Source organism: Aotus nancymaae, unplaced genomic scaffold, assembly GCF_030222135.1.
Source record: "Aotus nancymaae isolate 86718 unplaced genomic scaffold, 86718_ANA_hifiasm-v0.15.2.pri h1tg000006l, whole genome shotgun sequence".
NCBI lineage: Eukaryota > Metazoa > Chordata > Mammalia > Primates > Aotidae > Aotus > Aotus nancymaae.
Genome location: NW_026988417.1, coordinates 7,821,741 through 7,845,498, shown reverse-complemented (window position 1 = coordinate 7,845,498; position 23,758 = coordinate 7,821,741). Strand labels below are relative to the sequence as shown.

Below are 23,758 nucleotides of genomic sequence, written 5' to 3'. Positions count from 1 at the left end.
CATTGGGGCCTTCCCTGGAGAGCTGGAACAACTTGGCAACTCATTCCCAGCCCTTCCCATCCCCCCTCAACCCACAGCCAGTGACTGACCAGTGTGGAAATACAAAGGCCCAGGACCTGTGCCTTGGACAGGACAAACTCTGAGATCTCTCTGCTTCAACACACCACTCAAGACCAGGATGAGGCTGGGGTGTCACCCAAGATGGCACAGTGGTTGGGTCTCTTCTCCTCCCCTATTCTTTCCCCAACCCCTGGTCACCACTGCCACACTGGTACATCTCAGGAGCACTTCCTTAACAAATCCCTTGCATTGAATCCTTGGCTCAGGCGCTGCTTCTGGGAGAATAAGACCTACTGGGGAAAACAGTAATGATGAATACGGTCATGAACCAGACAAAGCAACCTTTGACTTCATGAAGCTAATGCGAAAGAATAACTATCATTTTATTGATTGGACGTCTCGCACAGAAGGAGGGGTGAGTACCTACGTTCATAGGTGAATTGTCAGCCAAGGTGGGGGAGTTGCTTCAGCCATCCTCTTTGGTGCTCATTCTAAGAGCACTGTTGTGCTGCCTTCAGACACAGAGCCTAAGGAAAATGTGTCCACATTTAATGGCAGGTGGACAGCCAACCTTTCCCTTGTGCCAAGTCTCCTAAGAACAAACATACAGAGCCTGCTCCAAGTTGGGCAAAGGTCCAATTCCCTCTGTTTTCCCCTTAGAAGGTAGTCTCCAGAGACTCTGCCTTGAATAAGTAGAATTGTGTCTGATGTGTTTTTGTTTGTGGGGTTTTTATGTGCTTTCTTTTTTGTCTTCACCAGGAAAAAATAACTGATCATTGGCAAAAAGCTGAGGATGACAACCTTAGGAGATGAAAGGCTGTCTTTTCACATGCTTCTGAGATTTTCTGCCAGTTTCCAGCTGGGAGAAAGCAACATGATGAAAGATAAACAATACTGGAAAAGAGAGAGGGTGGGCAGAGCCATGACCTCATCCTCCCAGTGGTTACTCTTGAGTCTGATTTGACAAGATGTCTTCCCAACCAGGTGACCCCCTGGGAACATGTCAGTACATCACCCCACGACCTCACTGAATCCTCACAACAAATCGAGGTTGTAGATTGTTTTTCCTGTTTAGAGATTACGAGTTGAAATGCAGGAAGATTAAAGAGCTTGCCTGAGGTTGCTTAGGTAATAAAATAACCTGGATTAGAACCCAGACCTTCCCAGCTCAACAACTGAGTCTTTTGTTACTGGATTACACCTATCTCATGGGCATAATTCCATCTACAGTCTCTCTCTGTTACACTCTCTGTTCCACTATGAGGGTTAAATGAGATCATGCATGTTCAGCACTCAGCCTGGAGTCTGCTGTGAGATAAGCACTCTATAAATGCCACCTAGCATTGTCATTGCTGTCGACGGTGTTGTTGCCGTTTTTGTTGTTGTGGTCCATGAGATTGGCACGTCTGCCGGGGGGTCTCTTGACCAGCAAGAGGGTCCCAATACCTGGAAGAGAGAGTGCGTGGAAGAAAAGAATGACAGAAAAGAATGAGGTCTGGAGGGCTGTATCAGGCCATGCCCAAGAGAGCAGTTTATTCTCATGTACAAGAGTTTATATATGTTTTTTCATACAGTGACTGACGTAGGTCCCATTACAAAAGTTTTATCAGGAGGGAACAGAAAATTACAAAGTAAGCAGGGGAGGGGGTAGCATACAGGTTTATCTAAAGGTCACTGAACACAAAACAAACAGAAGGTTCCTATCCTAAAGATTCTTATCCTCTTATCAATAACTACAGTTACAGTAAGTAACATCAAGGCAAGCGATAATTTGAGGGGTAGCATTTTTCTAGTAACATGTGAGCGATCACAGGATTTAGTGAATGCAGGTAAACAGAGTCATAAAACCAGCCCAGAACGGGAACTTCAAGACAGACAATAGTCTCATAAATGGTCATGGAGGCCTCACCCAGACACGCCATTAGCTCAGTGGATCAAGAATAGGCTTCTGCAAACTCAGGCCTCTATCACTTCCTTCTTTTTCCTCAGCTCAACTGCCCTCAGCAGGGGGAGAATATGTCCGGGCTCTAACTCTGTAATGGCAGAGACACAGAGGGGTCTCTACACTGGTGGAGCGATCTCCATATTTTGTTCCTGTTTCTGCTGCTGCTGATACCGCTGTTGCTGTTTTTGCTGTCGCTGCTGCAGGTTATGTTGCTGCTGATGTTTTTGCTGTTGCTGATGACAACGTTTTTGCTAGTGTTCTTAATATCTTTGATGCTGGCATTACTGCCATTTTGTGGCCATTGTTGCTGCTGATGTGCTGCTACTGTTGCTGTGATGATGCTGTTGACATTGTCACTGTGGATGTGATGATGCTGTTGACAGTGTTACTGTGGATGCTGTGATGATGTTACTGCGGATGTTTTGTTGATGCTACTGACATTATTACTGTGGGTGTTGTGACGGTGCTGCTGACATTGTTACTATGAATGTTGTGATGATGCTGTTGACACTAGTACTGTGGGTGTTGTCATGATGCTATTGACACTGTTACTATGGATGTTGTGATGACATTAACATTGTTACTGTGGGTATTGTGATGATGCTGTTGGCACTTACTGTGGGTGTTGTGATGATGCTGTTGATGTTTCTCTGATACTGTTATGTTGTTGGTGATGTTGTTACTGTGGAATAGTGATGCCCTAGACACTGTTTCTGTAGATGTTGTCTTGATACTGTTGCTACTATTACTGCGGGTGTTGTGATGGTGCTGTTGACATTACTATGGGTGTTGTGATGATGCTGTTGATGCATCACTGTGGACATTGTGATGGTGCTGTTGCATCATTACTGTCAGTGTTCTGGCTGATGTGGTTGACAGTGTTATGTTGCTATTTTATTCCTGTTGCTGAGATGTTATTGTATTATTGTTGTTGCTGCTGTTGTTACTGCTGCTGTGCTGCTATTGTTGATGTGATAATGTCGTTGATGTTATTAATGTTGATGTTGTTGATGATGATGTTGGTGTTAATATACCCATCCAGATTCACTGCTTTTGTTACACACTTCCAAACCAAATTTAATTTAGGCATAACTTACTAGTCATACAAGGATATATGTATAGCCTACCCCTCATGTTTCCACAGAGGCTGAGAATTTCCATTCCACTCTCTGGGAGAGATTTTGAAAGCCATCTATAGCCTTTCTTTGCCTCCTCGCTTAATGGGGCATTCTTCTCTCAGCCATCCCTTTCAGAAACATATGCTGGCCAATGGTACATGTGACTGGGAGAGTGAGTCTACCTTTGTCGAGGTGTAAAGTAAGAGGAGACCCATGTGTCTACCCATCTCAGGTACCTGGGTCAATTCAGCCTTTTAGCATGATATTTTCATCCCCATCTGTCTCACTTCTGTGTCTAATTGGTTCAAAACTAGGAGATGAAGAAAGAGGTGTCATATTTACCTCTAAGACTCCAACAAAGTCTTCATGATACACTTCAATTCACTTTTTACCTCCCCAAAGAATCCTTTCCTTATTTCTACAACCCAGAACAGTCTCACTTGCCTATGAATTTTTATAGCAGTTTGCTATTTACTCACATGCCAGTAAATATTGTGAAATATGGGAACCTGGCTAGACTGTGAGCCCCTTCAGACTAAGAACATAGCTTAAATATTCTCTCACTTAATATGGTTCTAGACACATAGTAGGTGCCCAGTAAATGCTTGTAAAGTGAAATACATTGGGAGCTTCATACTTAGGAATGGTATCATGTGGCTGAGTTTTCATGACATCCTACATTTTTGAATAGAAAATATTAATTGGAAATTGTGATCCAGAACTTATATATGATGAATGAATGCCCTTGATGGTATGGAAATGGGAAGAACTGATTAAGTTCTTTAGTTTTTAAGACCCGTCAGTTGATATTAACAACTTCTCATTACATGTAATTCAATAAAAGTGTAAGTCATTACCTGTAGAGGCATTGGGATGGATGCCAGGCTTCCAAAATTGAGCATAAAATCCAAGGGGTTTCAAGGTAGGCCATTCTCCGGTGCTTCTTTTACAAAAGACATTATGCCAGCAACCTCGAGGAGTCATGGGGCCTGAGGAGGAGCCCGTGAACCTTTCCACTGAATTGAGTGTGTGGCTTTGTACAGTGCTTACCCCCATCTCTCTAGGATAGTTATTTGTTTATTATTGTATATATTTAAGGTGTACAGCATGATGTTCTGATACACATGGTGAAATGACAGCTAGAGTCAAGAAAATTAACATATCAACCCCCTCACACGGTTACTGTGTGTGTGTGGGGGGTGGGTAAGAACACATAAAATTCAGTCTTTTAGCAAATGTTCAGCATACAATACAGTACTATGAACCGTAGTCCTCCTGCTGTGCATTAAGTTGGATTTATTCATGCTACATGACTGCAAGTTTGTACTCTTCGACCTATAACCTCTAGGATTTTTCAGTTCCTGCACTGGCCAGCAAATTCCAGCTGACTGAGATTACCAGGCAGCTGACTCCCTCATAAGGTAAATTCTTGTTTTAGAAGCACTGTAGGCTTTTTGTAGGACTGGCTTTATTTCATACTCATCTGGTGAATAAGGCTTCATCAATTTACAAGTAAATATTGTGTTAATAATATCATCTAATAGGTGCTGAGAACTTGGTGTGAACCACACTCACCTAGCAAACTACCTACCATGCTGAGCAGTTTCATGGATTCTCTCAATCCTCGTGTCCTGATAGTAAAGATCAGTGCCTCTCTCGCCTTCAGCACTCATGGGCACTGATGCATTTAATTCTCACAATAACCCTCTGAGGGAGACACTGTTATTACCCTCCCAACTTTGCAGAAAAGCCTGGAGCACAGAGGGGTTCAGTTATGTGCCCAAGGTCGGGAGCCATTGAGAGAATGGGGACCCAGATCAGCTATCTCTGGAGGCTCCACCAGGGACAAGAAAACTGAATCCCAGGTTCATTGAGGCATGAAGAGACTTCCCTTGTATTGCTCACGGTGCGCCAGGGAAACAGAACCAATAGAATGTGTATATATGGTCCTCCCTTGGTTACAGGAGATTGGCTCCAGGACCCCTCACAGATACAATAAAATGGTGTGGTATTTGCATGTAACCTACAGCATGTCCTCCTCTGTACTTTAAGTCACGGGTCCCCAGTCCCCGGGCCACAAACCCACCCTGCCCATGGCCTGTTAGGAACCGGGCCACACAGCAGGAGGTGAGTGAGGTGAGTGGTGGGTGAGTGAGTGAAGCTTCATCTGATTTACAGTCGCTCCCCATCGCTGACTCATATCACCATCTGAGCTCCATCTCCTGTCAGATCAGTGGCAGCATTAGATTCTCATAGGAGCACAAACCCTATTGTGAACTGCACATGTGAGGGACCTGGCTGCATGCCCTTTAGAGAATCTAATGCCTGATGATCTGTCCCTGTCTACCATCACCTCCAAATGGGACCATCTAGTTGCAGGAAAACAAGCTTGGAGCTCCCACTGATTCTACATTATGGTGAGTTGCATAATTATTTCATTATATATTACAATGTAGTAATAATAGAAATAAAGTGCACGATAAATATAATGAATGTGTTTGAATCATCCTGAAATCACCCCCCTGCCAGTCCATGGAAAAATTCTCTTTCATGCAACTGGTCCCTGATGACAAAAAGGCTGGGGACCACTACTTTAAGTCATCTCTACTTTACCTATAATACATAATACAACTTAAATGCTATATAAGTAGTTGTTACATGCATTGTTTGGGGAATCATGACAAGGAAAACACCTGTATGCAACTTTCGTGGGTCTAACTAAATTTTCCATCTACAGTTGGTTGAATCCACAGATGCAGAACTATGGATACAGAGGGCCGCTGGTATGTTGATAGAGATTTACTTTAAGGAGTCTGGGCAGCCCAAACTCCACAGGGCAGGCAGCCAGGCTGGAGACCCAGAGGGGAGTTGAGGCTGCAGCTCCAGCCTAAAGGCTGTCTGTGGACAGAATCCCCCTTGCTCAGGGGAGGTCAGTTTTTTCTGCTGTTCAGGTCTTCAACTGATTGGACGAGGCCCACAGACATTATGGAGGGCAACCTGCTCTACTCAAATCCATGAACTTAGATGTTAATCTCATCCAAAAACACCCTTGCAGAAGCATCCAGAATCATGTTTGACCGTATCTCTGGGCACTATGGCCCAGCCAAGTTGACTTATAAAATTAACCAGCACACCCAATATCACACAGATATAAGAGACCCAGGACTCAAGCCCTTGAAGTGTGACTGAGCCCGCATGTTCTTACATGTGGGACCAGGAGCCTTGGTTTTCATCAGCTCTGCAGCCCACCCCGTCTGCCAGCAAGCAGGGGTCAGTTGTGTCCTTCCTTCTAGAGCTGACTGTCCTTGTTCTCTCCCCAGTGGCTACTTAAGTGAGGCCACTGCTGCCTCTGCACTGACCATCTAGCAGAGAGAGCCTGGCTGCTCATATTTATTGGCTTTAAGACTTCATCAAGCACAGCCCTCAGGATGCCCAAGGTGAAGAGCATGGATCGAATCTGTTTCCTGGGCTGCTTGTCTTGGGTGGGAAGCCAAGCGTGGCCAGCACTGGCAGGCAGCGTGGTGGACTCTAACACCTGAGTCTCACTCCACACTCTACCCTGAAATCAGGAAGGGGCTCTGACTCTCCACTGCGGAGAAGAGGAATAAAGGAACCAAACCTTGTTCACTCATTCATTCAGCAGATCTTCCCACCATGTGCCCGCATTCCAGATGCTAGAACATGTCACTGACAAAACAGACAGAAATCGTTTCTCATGGAGCTGTCCTTGTGGTGGAGGCACACAGGCAACAAATCAGCAAATAAGCAAATGACAGTACGTGACAAGCTGATGAGTACCACCGAGAGAAATCAATGAGGGAAAGGGACAGGGGTGGGGGAGGAGGCGGGGTTGCAATTTTCAATAGGGCAACTGGTGAAGGTCTTGCTGAGATGGTGACATTTGAATAAAGACTTCAAAGCCACATGGGGCCGAGCAAGGTGGCTCATGCCTGTAATCCCAGCACTTTGAGAGGCCAAGGTGGGCAGAACACAAAGTCGAGAGACCGAGACCATCCTGGACAACATGGTGAAACTACATCTCTACTAAAAATGCAAAAATTAGCTATGCATGGTGGTGCATGCCTGTGGTCTCAGCTACTTGGGAGGCTGAGGCAGGAGAATCGCTTGAACCTGGGAGGTGGAGGTTGCAGTGAGCCAAGATTTCGCCACTGCACTCTAGCCTGGTGACAGAGCAAGACTCCATTTCAAACTAAAAATAAAGTCATGTTGGTGTTGGAGGAAGAGCATTCCAGAGAGAGAAAGCAGCAAATGCAAAGGCCTGGAGGCAGCCGTGCTCCTGGGTGCTCAAGGAACAATACGGGTGGAAGTGGCTGGAGAGAGCCAGTGGGGATGGGATGGGAAAAGAGGTCAGGCAAGGAATGGGTCCAGCTGGGAGGAACCTGGCTTTTTCTCTGCCTGGGATGGGAAAGCTTAAAGGCTTTGAGCAGAGGAAGGACATGCTCTGGTTTCCATGTTCCAAAGACTGGAGAGATTAAGATGCTTGCCTCACGCCCTGCAGCCAGTGAGGGGCAGAAGAGCAAGCCGGTGCATCTAGCTGTGAAGGAGAGCTTGTTTTCCTGCACCACTGCTATATCTGCCAGAGTTTGTTTGCTGGAGTCCACATTGCTGCTAAGAGAGCTGACTGCCACAATAGTGTGAAAAATAAGACAGGGCATGGGAAAAAGAGGGGTGGCTGTGTGCTAATTCAGGAAAGGGGACAAGTCCCAAAAGGCCTGTTGGAGGACGTGATATTTGAACTGAAACCCAAATGGTAGAAATCAGCCAAGGAAATACACAGAGAGCGGAGTGTTCAGAAATAGATAGTGCAAAGGTCCTGAGGCAGGACCCCGCTCAGAGTCCCAGGAGAGCAGAGAGAAGACAAATGTGGCAGAATTGCCATGAGCAATGGGAAGATGAGGTCACAGAGGGAGCCAGGAGGCAGATGCTTCACGGCCTCACAGGCTCTGGTAAGGAATTTGGATTTTATTCTTAAGAATGATGAGAAGGCACTCGAAGATTTCAAGCAGGGAGTGATTTACATTTTCTATTTTATTTTATTTTATTTTATTATTTTTTGAGACGGAGTCTCGCACTGTCACCCAGGCTGTAGTGCAGTGGTGCGATCTTGGCTCACTGCAACCTCTGCCTCCTGGGTTCAAGCAGTTCTCACAGGGTTAATGTGACCTGTGAGGATTTTTCGTCAGAGGATTGTGATGAGCGCAAACAAATTTCCTGTGACCTTGTTAGGGGAAAATAATAAGCTCCTGCTAATGTATCAAATTAACATGTTTGGGCTTCCTGTTCAGAAACCTCAAACATCTCACCTCCAGGTAGTCTGCAGAGAACTGTCTTTTATATGCAGCTGCATTGAGTGAAGGAGGCTTTGTGGCCTCTAATATCCCCACTGGTGGAAGAGCTCTGCTATCCTGGTTTTTCCTCTGCAGTTCACAGTGGTCTGGCACTTAGCATAGCATCTGAAGAAAAACAAAGCTGGATTTCTATTTGAATGAACTAAGGAAATGGTTAGTGGCCATAACACAAGGGTTTGCTCTCATGTCTATTTTCTAGGGAAAAACAGGAGAATTTTTAAAAAATGTGTCTTTCTTTTTGGGCTGGGCACGGTGGCTCATGCCTGTAATCCCCAGCACTTTGGGAGGCTGAGGCGGGCAGATCACTGAGAGATTGAGACCATCCTGAAACCCCGTCTGTACTAAAAATACAAAATAAAAAATTAGCTGGGCGTGGTGGTGTAGTTCCAGCTACTCGGGAGACTGAGACTCGGGAGGCAGAGGTTGCAGTGAGCAGAGATCGCACCACTGTACTTCAGCCTGGCCACAGAGTGAGAGTCCATCTGAAAGAAAGAAAGGAAAGGAAGAAAGAGAGAGAAAGGAAGGAAGGAAGGAAGGAAGAAGAAATAAAATTGTCTCCCTTTTCTTTTTGTCAGCTGTGAAGAAGCTGCAAGTTTCAAATGTGTCACCTTGCTGACGAGCCTTAAGTGATGGGCAGTAGACAGAGGTTCCCTCAATACCCATTTAAAGACATTAAGGAACCCCCAGACTCCTCAAAGAATACCGTATCCAGAATGAATGTTCACATCCCCTGGCTGGTCACCTGCAATGAGGACCGCCCATTGCCGTCTCCACTGAGCACAGACATCGCAGCTCCCAGTGCTGACTGGGAGACTGGGCCTCAGAACCTCAGCCCTGCTGCCCTCTCTGAAAGTAACCTCTACTGTAATCCACACCAGAAAGAAAATTTGTCAATGTGCTTGCCTCATCCAATCATTTTTCTCTTCCAAATCAAGGTTTTTCTGTGAGTGCATCTGATTCGTGCGGCTCAGCTCACCTACCTGTCCTGAATCTCGAGGGAAACTGAGAAAGTGAGTTATAGACTTCTGCTTTAGGGAGGCACATGTGGTCTCAGTTGGCTTGGACTGCTATAACAAATTCTGATAGACTGGGTGGCTGAAACAACAGATAGTTATTTCACACAGTTGTGGAGAGAGAGAGAGAGAGAGAGAGAGAGAGAGAGAGAGAGAGAGAATCACCCACTATTCCTCTTTCTTTAAGGGCACTAATCCCACCATGGGGACCCCACCCCATGAGAAGCTTACAACTCACTTTCTCAGTTTCCCTCGAGATTCACGACAGATAGGTGAGTTGAGCCTCACGAATCCGATGCACTCACATAACCTCACCACCCTCATGACCTCATTTAAACGTTATTGCCTCCCAAAGCCCCACCTCAAAATACCATCGCATTAGGGGCTAGGGCTTTAACATATAAATTTTTGGGGAGGGGAACACAGTCATTCAATCCAGAGCAGAAATCATAAGGAGGGAAAATTTCCAAATATAGTCAGACTATTCCAAAAGCAAGATAGCCCCAAAGATGGCCACACCCACTACAGCCTTTCTCTTCTACATCTGTCTCCCACACAGTGCCTGGCACACAGCAGGGGCTCAGTAAGTGACAGCACCTCCTTTCTCTAGCCGTGCTTCCCTGTTTAGCCTCTGCCCATCTCTGCCTACAGCTCTGTCTACTTGGATTCCTGTACTTGGAATTTTTTCCCACGGACCCTTTCACTACAACCAGCACTTTAAAAGAAAAAACAATGGCATACAACACGCAAAGTTCACCAAATCCAGCTTTAGCACCAATTTTAAACACAGATGCATGTAAATATTCAATGCAAATGTATTTCTAAGATATTATTCTCTAAAAATGTGGGTATTGACTCTCTTATCAGAACCTAGTGTCCTTCACCCGAGATGTTTAAAGAGCTTATTTGTATAACTTCATTTCCACTTAATTAATGTGCTTATTGATGTCTTTTGTTTTGTAAGAGATACATTTAATTATTTAGAAGCAAAAAGGCAAAATATTTTTACATAAAAATTTAAAAACATTTGCATGACAAAAAAACATACAAATTAAAGTGACAAACACTACACTGGAGAAATATTTTTAATTTAAACCACAATACATTAAAAACGAGTTATTATCCCTAACATATAAATCTCTGTAGCGTTTCCTAAAACTGTAGGAGAAAGAAAAGCCCTGGAGAAAAATAAGCTAAGAAGTAAATAGACAACTCACAGAAAAAGAAAAAGCACCTTAATTGTATGAGAAGATGATAACCTTGTCACTGAGAAAGGTAAATTAAAACCAGCTTAAGACTGTCAACAAACACATAGTAATAAGGACCAGATTTGTCTTCCCACTTGGAAAACATTTTTAAATGGACAAAAGGTGCAAAACAATAGTTTTCATGATGTTGGATGTTAGACAACAAAGGGAAGGGACCCTAAAAGGCAGGAGAGAAATGAGGTGAGCCTAGAGTTGCCCCACTTTCTGCCTTGAGAGACATTCCAGGCACTGCTGCAGGGACAGGAACCCAGGCAGAGCCCAGGGGAGTTCAAAAGATTGCAGGCAGAGTTTTGGAGAGAGGAGAGTCAGAACACCAGAAATCTACAGGGGTCTATCCTCAACCATTCAGCAGAGTGACATCAGTACGTGTGCATGAGAAAATTACTTGCGGCCGGGGAAAGAATCACCCAAAAGGATTCCAGGGAGAGTGATCAGTGCTCATAACAGAAGGGAAATAGTGCTGTTTCCCACCAGCCAGACTTGAAGACCTTGTAAGTCAGGGGTCATTTGGTAGAGAGCTCAGAAAGATCTTGTCTCAATAGTGGGGAATCATTAGCCATAGACCAAACATCTTAATAAATCATAAAAGCCAAACGCAAAACGATCAAAGTATTTCCACATGCTTAACTGCATACCAGAACAAAGCCCAAGAATAGTTACAAGAATACCAAAATACTCAGTACCCAATAAGCTAAAATGATTGGCATTCAATCAAGGAATACCAGGATGTAAAGAAGCAGGAAATATGGTGCAAAATAAATAAGAAAATAAATCAATGCAACTCAGTCCCGAACTGACACTATTGAAATTTGTTGGTGTCACTAACACATTTACTAGAGAGAAATTTCTGGCACTAAATCCTGTGTTTAGAAAATAAGTCTCAAGTCTATGACTTCAGATCCCTCTTCAAGAAAAAAAAGGAGAGCTCCTTAAACCTAAAGTAAGCCAAATAAAAGAAAAAACAGCGAGCAGAAAGCAGTGAAATACAAAACAGAAAAGCAATAAAGAGAATCAACGAAGCTAGAAGTTGATTCTTGGAAAATATCAGTAAAATTGATAAACCTCTAGCCAAACTGATCTGGAAAAAAATAGAAAAAAAAGAAAAGAAAAGAGGGGAAGGAAGGCGGGGAGGGGGAGGGAGGAAGGACACAGAATACCAACATCAGGAACGAAGAAAGTGGCATCACTATAGATTCCACAGAAATTAAAAGAATAATAAAATATTATGAACAGCTTTATGCCAATAAATTCAACCACTTAGATCAAATGAACAAATTCCTTGAAGTGCATACATTACCGTTATTCAAGAAGAAACAGATATGATCTACTCAAAAAATTTAACTTTTAGTTTAAAATCTTCCAATAAAGAAAATGCCAGGCACCAAAGTTCACAGGTGAATTTGAACAAATATTTAATGAAGAAATAATGCCAATTCTTCTCACACTCTTACATAAAAGTGAAGTGAGAATATACTTTCCAACTCATTTTATGAGGCCAGAGATAGCCTGATTCCAAAACCAGACAAAGACATTCCAAGAAGAGAAAACCAAAGATTAATATTCCTCATGAACTTAGATGCAAAAGTTCTTAACAGAACTTGAGCAAATAGAAACTAACAATAGATTACAAAAAAAGAAGAGTTTATCACGACCAAGTTTATCACGACCAAGTTTATCACGACCGAGTTGAGTCTATCTCAAGAAGGCAACATTGATTTAATATTTTTTTAAAATCAACCAATGTTATTTATTCTATTAAATGATGAAAAAGTAAAATACATGGCCATCTCAATAGAGAAAAAGCATTCTACAAAATCTAACATCAATTTCTGATTAAAACCATTGACAGAATAGGAATGAAGGGAAACTCCTCCATACAATAAAGGTTCTCCGTGAAAAACCCACAGCTACTATCACACTCAATGGTGAGCAACCAAATCAGAAACTAGTGGATTATATTTGCTCTCACCAACTCATTAAACATTGTCCTGGAAGTTTTAGCCAGTAAAGTCAGGCAAGAAAAAGAAATAAAAAGCATTCAGATTGGAAAGGAAAATGTAAAACTGTCTTTATTCAACAAGACTATGGTTGTCTGCGTAGAAAACCTGATAGACTCCACAAAAACAGCCACTAAAGCTAATCGGTGAGCTTAGAAAGCTTGAAGGATTCAACTAAACCAACAGAAATCAATTGGATTTTTATACTTTAGTAATGAAAAACAGAAACTGGAACGTTAAAAGGCAGCATGATTAATAATAGTATTCTATTACTTAGTATTTATGGATAAATCTGACTAAAGTACACTGAAACTATAAAACATTGCTGAGAGAAAATTTTAAACACGTAAATAAATGAAGAGCTATACTGTATTTGTGGATTGGAAGACACAGTATTTGTTAAGATGTAAATTCTCTCTAAACTGATCTATAGATTCGACACAATCTGAATCAAAATCACAGCAGGATATTTTGGTCAAAATTGATGAGTAATTCCAAAATTTGCATGGAAATGCAATGGACCTATAATAGCCAAAACAACTTACTTTGCAAAAGAAAAAAAATTATGTATCTAACACAACCTGATTTAAGACTTACAAAGCTACAGTAATCAGGAAATGGTGCTATTGGTGTCAAAATAAACAAATAGATCAAGTAAACAGAAAAGGGATATAGAAATACATCCATTCATATGTATATGGCTGATTTTCAACCAAGGTGGAATTCAATTCAGTGTAAAAAATAGTCTTTTCAAAAAATGATGCTGTATAATTGCATGTACAAAAGAAAAAAAAAAAGAGAAATGAACTTCGATCCATAGCATGCACCACATACTACAAAAAAAAACACTTTAAAATGTGACCTTGAGTTGAGCAAATATTCTTTAGACACCAAAGCAAAATCCATAAAAGAAAAAGTTGACAAATTGGACTTAATCAACATCAATGCCTCCTGCTTTTCAAAAGATATTGTTGAAAGAATGAAAAGAAAAACTGCAGAATTGGAGAAAATATTCCCAAACCATATATTTGACAAAGACTTTGTATCTAGAAAATATAATGAACTCTCAAAACTCAAAAATGATAAAATAAACCCAAAAGATCTAACCAGACACGCCACCAAAGAAGACATGTGGTCGGCAGACAAAAACATGAAATCCAAATTAAAACTGCAGCGAGAAATCACTGCTGACTATTAGCATAAGTACAATTTAACAGGCTGACCACATTCAATGTTTGAGAGAATGTGGAGGAAGCAGAACTCTCTTACATGGCTAGTGGACTGGAAAATAGTGCAAGCACCGTGGAAAGCTGTTTGACAGATTCTTATAATGTTTGATATATGCCGTCATATGTTCTAGCCATTCCACACAGATATATGTCCAAGAGCAATGAAAGTTTATGTTCACACAAAGACATACACAAACGTTCACAGCAGCTTTATTTGTAATGGCCACAACCTGGACCATCAACAGGTAAATGTGTAAACAATTTATGGTACATCCATACTGCCCTGCAATTAAAATAATGAACTATTGATACATGCAACATATGGATGAAACTCAAAATAATTATGTTCAGTGAAAGAAGTCAGAGTGTGTGCTGTTTGGCTCCATTTATGTAGAACGCTTTATAATGCAAACTAATCTACAGTGGTAGAGCAGGTAAGCTGTTGCCTGGGCATGGGGAAGGGAGTGCCCTAGAGGGAGGAATTACCAAGGGCCACAAGTAAATTTTTGTGGAGGGTGGAGATGTTTGCTGTCTTGATTGTGGTGATGGTTTCACAGCTGTATCCATATGTCAAAGCACACCAAAGTGTAAATCTTAAATATGTGTCATTTATTATATCTTAATTATACCTCACTACCATTTTTTAACTGCCTTAATGTACAATGTCTAACCCATCAGATTGCCAGAATTCTAAAATGTGGACACCAGCTACTGCTGGCAAGCTTGTGGGGAGGCAGAGCTTCTTTTCACAGAAGCCCTTTAGATTTTAGGCTCCCTCCCCCAACCAGGGTCTAAGCATTACCCATCATTGCACACTCATCCATGCTAATGAATTTTTAAATTTTAATTTTAGCTTTTCCAGCTGCCTCTGACCTTTTCAGACAGCAGAGTGTTAGTCTGACTATAGTGATAACATTGCTTTGTAAGAATGCAGATGGTTAAGGGAGGAATCAGGGTATGCAAAAAAAGAAGCAATTTCATGTATTCACTCATTTGCATTCGTTCGACAACTATTTATTGACTGCCTGGTAGGTGCCAGGCTCTGTTCTAGGCACTGAGGACATAGCTGAGAACAAGCCCAACGAAGTCCCGGTTCCCATGGAGCTGACAGCCCAGCGCCAGGCTGCAGACAATAAAAAACATCGAATCAACAGGGAGCGCATCCAGTGGTGACAAACTGAGGAGGAAGGAAGCTCAGAGGGAGCTGTTATTTTAAAGAGTGGGGTCAGGCTGGTCTCCGTGAAAGACGTGTTTGAGCAGAGACTTGAAGAGAGTGAGGCGAGTGCTGGAAAAAGATGATTTGGAAGGGCTGAAAACAAGCTTCTCTGAAAGCACGTGGCTTCCTTTCCCTCTGGACACATTTGGAATATGCAGGAAGGACTCCACATCCTCATATCTCAGCCTCTCGACCTCTCCACCATGGCTTGAAGTGAGGTTTGTGTTTGCCACTGTAGGCTCATCGTCCCAGGCCTTGCAGTGCCTCTCACCAGTTTGGCGATTCTGAGCAGGTCAGTTCACATTTCTGAGCTTTGTTTTCCTTTTCTGTAAAAATAGATCATTATGACTTCACTCAATCATTCAACCAATATGGTTTGAGCAGTTATGTGGTGGGGCCTGTGCTAGGTACTGGGACATAGTGGAGAATAGGACACGGTCCCTGCCCTCACTGAGTTTATGTCCAAAGAAACAGACTGAATGTGTGTGCCACCCTCCCCAAATTGAATTCATATGTTGAAACCCTTACTTCAATGTGATGGTGTCAGGAGGTGGCCATTTTGGTAGGCGGTTAGATCGTGAGGTTTGGCCCTCATGAAGGATGAGTGCCCTTATAAAAAGCCAGAGAGTCAGCTAGCCCTTCCTGCCATGTGAAGTTAAGATGAGAAGGCTGGCCGCCTGCAACATGGAAGAGAGCCCGCACCAGTATCTGACCATACAATCGCCTGATTACCGGTTTGCAGGTGGGGTGTGGTGACTCACACCTGTAACCCCAGCACTCTGGGAGGCTGAGGTGAGAGGATCGCTTGAGCCCAAGAGCTTGAGACCAGCCTGGGAAACACAGTGAAACCCGCCTCTAGAAATAATTTTTAAGAAATTACCCAGGCATAGTGGCTCACGCCTGTGGTCCCAACAACTCAGGAAGCAGAGGAGGAGGACCACTTGAGCCTGGGAGTTTGAGGCTGCAGTGAGTGGAGATGGTGCCACTGCACTCCAGCCTGGGCAACAGAGTGAGCCCCTGTCTCAAAAGAAGAATCCTCACTTGCTAATGCCCACAGCTTTGATGGGGACCTCCTAAAAAAGCCAATAGGCCCATCCCTCTGGGGCCACCCATCACTCAGCTGAAAAGGATGCAGGTTAATGGAGTAGCCTGCCCAGGTTCTAAGCCTGCTCTATAACCTACACACTGGAGAGTCTGTGCCCAATATTTGATGATTGTGCCTCAGTTTCCCCATCTATAAAATGGGGATGATAATAGTAGCCCCAACCTTGCAGAGCTGTTGTGAGGCATTCACAGTTATTACACATAAAGTGCTACTCACAGTCCCTGGCAACAGGGTCAGTTGTCAGGATTGGCTCCTCCCTGCCATCCATGTCACAAGAGCTGTGGCATGGTGTTGGGACAGTGTGCCTGCAACCGCACTCATGGGAACAACAGCAGCTCTTCCAGGCCCTTCCATGGTTTTCCAGAGCCCACTGCCAGGATCAGCGGCATCAGTGACCAGCGATTTTCTCTTCCCTGCAATGTAAACAAGTCCTCCCATACTTCTCCCCTCCACCCACCCTGTTAAGTGAGGTGGGCAGAGCAGAATTCTATATTTTCCTGACTTCTTATTATTTGAACAGAGGCTCCAAGGATTGCAGTGCTCAGTCCAAGGTAACTCAGCTATGTTTGGGACAAACTTGCAGATAAAGGATCATTTTTCAGACATCCACTCACTTAACACAATCTCTGGAGTCCCAACCAGGTACTGCCAGAAGCTCTCCTGGTTCCCTGGCCTGGAACAAGATACAATCCTGGTCTAACCAAAGTCTCTCCCACCCCTACCCCCATTGTACCATCACCATCCATCCCAAGCCGGCAGGAGCACTCCATAAACACGCTCTTCCCTTCTGAATGACACAGTGAAGAACAGGGTTAAAATCTCAGCCATGAAAACCTGCAAGATGGCCGCTTAGGAGCAGCTCAGGATTGCAGCTCCCAGTGAAAGCGCAGAGGGTGAGTGGATGCCGCATTTCCAGATGGATTTTTATTGCCCAGAGACCAGGAGAATCCCAGGCGGAGAAGTCCCACGGGTTGCCAGTGCGGCTGTTTTGGCCCGCTTGACTGTTTTGGCCCGTGTGGCTGTTTTGGCCGGCGCGGGTGTTTTGCCGGCACCCTGGCGTGGTGGTTCTCCGTAAAAAACGGTCTGGGTCACTGGTCTGGGTCTGGCAAGTGGAGGTCTGGGAAGCCACAGTCACCCATTCATCTGATTAAAAAAGGGGACTGAAACAGGGAGCCAGGCCAGGAGATTCCCAGGCAAAAAAAAAAAAAAAAAAAAAAAGCACCATGAATCTCAGCACCACTGTTTCAGCCAACTCAGTGGGTCGCCACACGGGAAAGCACACAGTTCTGGGTGCCTTTTCAGCAGGCGAGAGAGTCGACTGTTCAACTAAAAGAAAAAAAAAAAGGCTCTGAGGCAGGGAGCCAGGTGATCAGGCTCGGCTGGTCCCACCCTCCCACCACACACACACACACAAACAGCAATTGGAAACACTCTGGGTTGAGAGCTTCACAGCAAGCACAGCTGAACCTGAGACCATCCCGCTCTGTGGGGGAGGGGCGTCCGCCATTACCGAGACACTCACCCACTAAGGAGGCAGTCCGCCATTGCTGAGGCAGCCTGCTGTTGCCGAGGCAACCCACCATTACAGAGAGAGTTGTCATTTCAGAGGCGGGCCACCATTGCCGAGGCAGTTCTAGCTACACCCATCATATAAACAGGACTGCAGGGACGTTCACATGGCAGCTGGGTGGAGCCCACAGCAACTCAGCAAAGCCTCTACAGGCAGACAGTGACTAGCCTGCCTCCTTGCTGGGCAGGGCAGTCCTGAAAAAAAGGCAGCAGCATAACGGAAATTCCTAAATAAAGCCCTAACACCCAGGGATGGAGCACCTGGGGAAAAAAAAAGGGGTTTATGAGTTCTGCTGCAGCAGACTTAAATGTACCTGCCCAGCAGCTCTGAATGAACAACAGAGCTCACGGCTCAGCACTTAAGCAACTATAAAGGACAGACTGTCTACTCAAGCAGCTCCCTGATCTCCATATATCCAAAGAGTCACCTCATAAAGGAGAGCTCAGACTGATATTTGGCAGGTATCCTTCTGGGACAAAGCAAAAGAAGAAACCGGTAGCAACCTTTACTGTTCTGCAGCTGCTGCAGATGATCCCCAGGCAAGCAGGGCCTGGAGTGGAACTCAGCAGTCCTACAGCAGAGGGGCCAGACTGTTAGAAGGAAAAATAACAAACAGAAATAACTTCATCATCAACAAACAGGACGTCCACTCAGAGACGCAATCAGAAAGTCAGCAACTACAAAGACGACAGGTGGATAAATCCACAAAGATGGGAAGAAACCAGCGCAAAAAGGATGAAAACACCCCAAACCAGAACACCTCTCCTCCTACAAGGGATCACAACTCCTCACCAGCAAGGGAACAAGACTGGATGGAGAATGAGTGTGATGAAATGACAGAATCAGCCTTTAGAAAGTGGGTAATAAGAAACTTCCGTGAGCTAAAAGAACTTGTTCTAACCCAATGCAAAGAAACTAAGAACCTTGAAAAAAGATTTGACGAAATGCTAACGAGAATGGACAACTTAGAGAGGAATATAAGTGAATTGATGGAGCTGAAAAACACAACACGAGAACTTCGCCAAGCATGCACAAGTTTCAACAGCTGAATTGACCAAGCAGAAGAAAGAGTATCAGAGGTTGAAGATCACCTCAATGAAATAAAATGAGAAGGCAAGATTGGAGAAAAGAGAGTAAAAAGGAATGAACAAAGTCAACAAGAAATATGGGACTATGTGAAAAGACCTAATCTACACTTGATAGGTGTACCTGAATGTGACAAAGAGAATGAATCCAAGCTGGAAAATACTCTTCAAGATATTATCCAGGAAAACTTCCCCAACCTAGCAAGGCAGGCCAATATTCAAGTCCAGGAAATACAGAGAACACCACAAAGATATTCCTCAAGAAGAGCAACCCCAAGGCACATAATCGTTAGATTCACCAGGGTCGAAATGAAGGAGAAAATGCTAAGGGTGGCCAGAGAGAAAGGTTGGGTTACCCACAAAGGGAAGCCCATCAGACTCACAGCAGATCTCTCAGCAGAAACCCTACAAGCCAGAAGAGAGTGGGGGCCAATATTCAACATCCTTAAAGAAAAGAACTTTCAACCCAGAATTTCATATCCAGCCAAACTAAGCTTCATAAATGAAGGAAAATTAAAATCCTTTGCAAACAAGCAAGTACTCAGAGATTTCATCACCACCAGGCCTGCTTTACAAGAGCTCCTGAAAGAGGCACTACACATAGAAAAGAACAACTAATACCAGCCACTCCAAAAACATAACAAATGGTAAAGAGCATCAACACAATGAAGAATCTGCATCAACTAATGGGCAAAACAGCTGGCTAGCATCAAAATGGCAGTATCAAATTCACACATAACAATATTAACCCTAAACGTAAATGGACTAAATGCCCCAATCAAAAGACACAGACAGGCAAATTGGATGAAAAGCCAAAACCCATCGGTGTGCTGCATCCAGGAAACCCATCTCACATGCAAGGATACACAAAGGCTCAAAATAAAGGGATGGAGGAAGATTTACCAAGCAAATGGAGAGCAAAAAAAAAGCAGGAGTGGCAATTCTCATCTCTGATAAAATAGACTTTAAAGCAACAAAGATCAAAAGAGACAAAGAAGGACATTACATAATGGTAAAAGGATCAATGCAACAAGAAGAGCTAACGATCCTAAATATATATGCACCTAATACAGGAGCACCCAGATACATAAGGCAAGTTCTTAATGACTTACAAAGAGACTTAGACTCCCACACAATAATAGTGGGAGACTTTAACACCCCATTGTCAATATTAGACAGATCAACCAGACAGAAAATTAACAAGGATATCCAGGACTTGAACTCAGACCTGGACCAAGCAAACCTAATAGACATTTACAGAACTCTCCACCCCAAATCCACAGAATATACATTCTTCTCAGCACCACATCACACCTACTCTAAAATTGACCACATAATTGGAAGTAAATCACTCCTCAGCAAATGCAAAAGAATGGAAACCATAACAAACAGTCTCTCAGACCACAGTGCAATCAAGTTAGAACTCAGAATTCAGAAACCAACTCAGAACCACACAGCTTCATGGAAACTGAACAGCTTTCTCTTGAATGTTGACTGAATAAACAATGAAATGAAGGCAGAAATAAAGATGTTCTTCAAAACCAACGAGAACAAAGACACCACATACCAGAATCTCTGGGACACATTTCAAGTAGTCTCTAGAGGAAAATATATAGCAATAAGTGCCCACATGAGAAGAAAGGAGAGATCTTAAACTGACACTCTATCATCAAAATTAAAAGAGCTAGAGGAGCAAGATCAAAAAAACTCAAAACCCAGCAGAAGACAAGAAATAAGTTATATCAGAGCAGAACTGAAGGAGATAGAGACACAAAAAAACCTACAAAAAATCAATAAATCCAGGAGCTGGTTTTTTGAAAAGATCAACAAAATAGACAGACCACTAGCCAGATTAATAAAAAAGAAAAGAGAGAGTAACCAAATAGATGCAATAAAAAACGATAAAGGGGATATCACCACAGATGCCACAGAAATTCAAACCATCATCAGAGATTATTACAAACAACTCTATACACATAAACTAGAAAACCTGGAAGAAATGGATAAATTCCTGGACACTTGCCTCCTCCCAAGCCTAAACCAGGAAGAAGCCAAAACCCTGAATAGACCAATAACAAGGTCTGAAGTTGAGGCAGCAATTAAGAGCCTACCACCCAAAAAAAGCCCAGGTCCAGATGGGTTCGCAGCCGAATTCTACCAGACATACAAAGAGGAGCTGGTACCATTTCTTCTGAAACTATTCCAAATAATCCAAAAAGAGGGAATCCTTCCCAAATCATTTTATGAGACCAACATCATCCTGATACCAAAACCCGGCAGAGACTCAACAAGAAAAGAAAACTACAGGCCAATATCCATGATGAACATAGATGCAAAAATCTTCAATAAAATACTGGCAAGCCGATTGCAACAGCACATCAAAAAGCTTATCCACCATGATCAAGTAGGATTCAACCCGGGGATGCAAGGCTGGTTCAACATAAACAAGTCTATAAATGTAATTCACCACATAAACAAAACCAAAGACAAAAACCACATGATTATCTCAATTGATGCAGAGAAGGCCTTCGACAAAATTCAACAGCGCTTTATGCTAAAAACCCTCAATAAACCAGGTATAGACAGAATATATCTCAAAATAATAAAAGCTATTTATGTCAAACCAAAAGCCAATATCATATTCAATGGGCAAAAACTGGAAGCATTCCCTTTGAAATCTGGCACTAGACAAGGATGCCCTCTCTCACCACTCCTATTCAATAGTACTGGAAGTTCTAACCAGAGAAATCAGGCAACAAAAAGAAATAAAGGGTATTCAAATAGGAAAGGAGGAAGTCAAATTGTCTCTATTTGCAGACGACATGATTGTATATCTAGAAGACCCCATTATCTCAGCCCAAAATCTCCTGAAACTGATAAGCAACTTCAGCAAAGTCTCAGGATACAAAATCAATGTGCAAAAATCACAAGCATTCCTATACACCAATAACAGACTTAAAGAGAGCCAAATCAAAAACGAACTGCCATTGACAATTGCTACAAAGAGAATAAAATACCTAGGAATACAACTAACAAGGAATGTAAAGGAGCTGTTCAAGGAGAACTACAAACCACTGCTCAACGAAATAAGAGAGGACACAAACAGATGGAGAAACAGTCCATGTTCATGGTTAGGAAGAATCAATATTGTGAAAATGGCCATACTGCCCAAAGTAATTTACAGATTCAACGTTATCCCCATCAAGCTACCAATGACCTTCTTCACAGAACTGGAAAAAACCACCTTAAACTTCATATGGAACCAAAAGAGAGCCCGCATAGCCAAGTCAATTCTAAGCAAAAAGAACAAAGCGGGAGGCATCACACTACTGGACTTCAAACTATACTACAAGGCTACAGTAATCAAAACAGCATGGTACTGGTACCAAAACAGAGATATAGACCAATGGAACAGAACAGAGGCCTTGTAAGCAACACAACATATCTACAACCATCCGATCTTTGACAAACCTGACAAAAACAAGCAATGGGGAAAGGATTCCCTGTTTAGTAACTGGTGTTGGGAAAACTCGCTAGCCATATGCAGAAAGCAGAAACTGGACCCCTTCCTGACACCTTACACTAAAATTAACTCCAGATGGATTAAAGACTTAAACATAAGACCTAACACCATAAAAACCCTAGAAGAAAATCTAGGCAAAACCATTCAGGACATAGGCGTAGGCAAGGACTTCATGACCAAAACACCAAAAGCATTGGCAACAAAAGCCAAACTAGACAAATGGGATCTAATCAAACTCCACAGCTTCTGCACGGCAAAAGAAACAGTCATTAGAGTGAATTGGCAACCAACAGAATGGGAAAAAATTTTTGCAGTTTACCCATCTGACAAAGGTCTGATATCCAGAATTTACAAAGAACTAAAACAGATTTACAAGAAAAAAACAAACAAGCCCATTCAAAAGTGGGCGAAGAATGTGAACAGATACTTTACAAAAGAAGACATACATGAGGCCAACAAGCATATGAAAAAATGCTCATCATCACCGGTCATTAGAGAAATGCAAATCAAAACTACATTGAGATACCATCTCATGCCAGTTAGAATGGCGATCATTAAAAAATCTGGAGACAGATGCTGGAGAGGATGTGGAGAAATAGGAACACTTTTACACTGTTGGTGGGAGTGTAAATTAGTTCAACCATTGTGGAAGACAGTGTGGTGATTCCTCAAGAACCTAGAAATAGAAATTCCATTTGACCCAACAATCCCATTACTGGGTATATATCCAAAGGATTATAAATCGTTCTACTATAAGGACGCATGCACACGAATGTTCATTACAACACAGTTTACAATAGCAAAGACCTGGAACCAACCCAAATACCCATCGATGATAGACTGGACAGGGAAAATGTGGCACATATACACCAGGGAATATTATGCAGCCGTCAAAAACGATGAGTTCATGTCCTTTGTAGGGACATGAATGAACCTGGAAACCATCATTCTCAGCAAACTGACACAAGAACACAAAATCAAACACTGCATGTTCTCACTGATAGGCGGGTGTTGAACAATGAGAACACATAGACACAGGGAGGGGAGCACTACATAATGGGGTCTGTTGGGCAGAAATAGGGGAGGGACAGCGGAGGGTGGGGAGTTGGGGAGAGACAGCATGGGGAGAAATGCCACATATAGGTGAAGGGGAGGAAGGCAGCAAATCACACTGCCACGTATGCACCTATGCAACAATCTTGCATGTTATTCATATGTACCCCAAACCTTAAAATGCAATTAAAAAAAAATCTCAGCCAC

The 23,758-nt window shown here is 43.0% G+C and overlaps 1 long non-coding RNA gene across 1 annotated transcript; it reads left to right on the top strand.

Moving 5' to 3' along the window:
- The first annotated feature begins 304 nt into the window (after positions 1-304).
- LOC105727222 (uncharacterized) lies at positions 305-1,229 on the top strand. Its single transcript, XR_001109726.2, has 2 exons — positions 305-475; positions 820-1,229. It is a non-coding gene; the product is annotated as an uncharacterized LOC105727222 (long non-coding RNA).
- Positions 1,230-23,758: the final 22,529 nt, after the last annotated feature.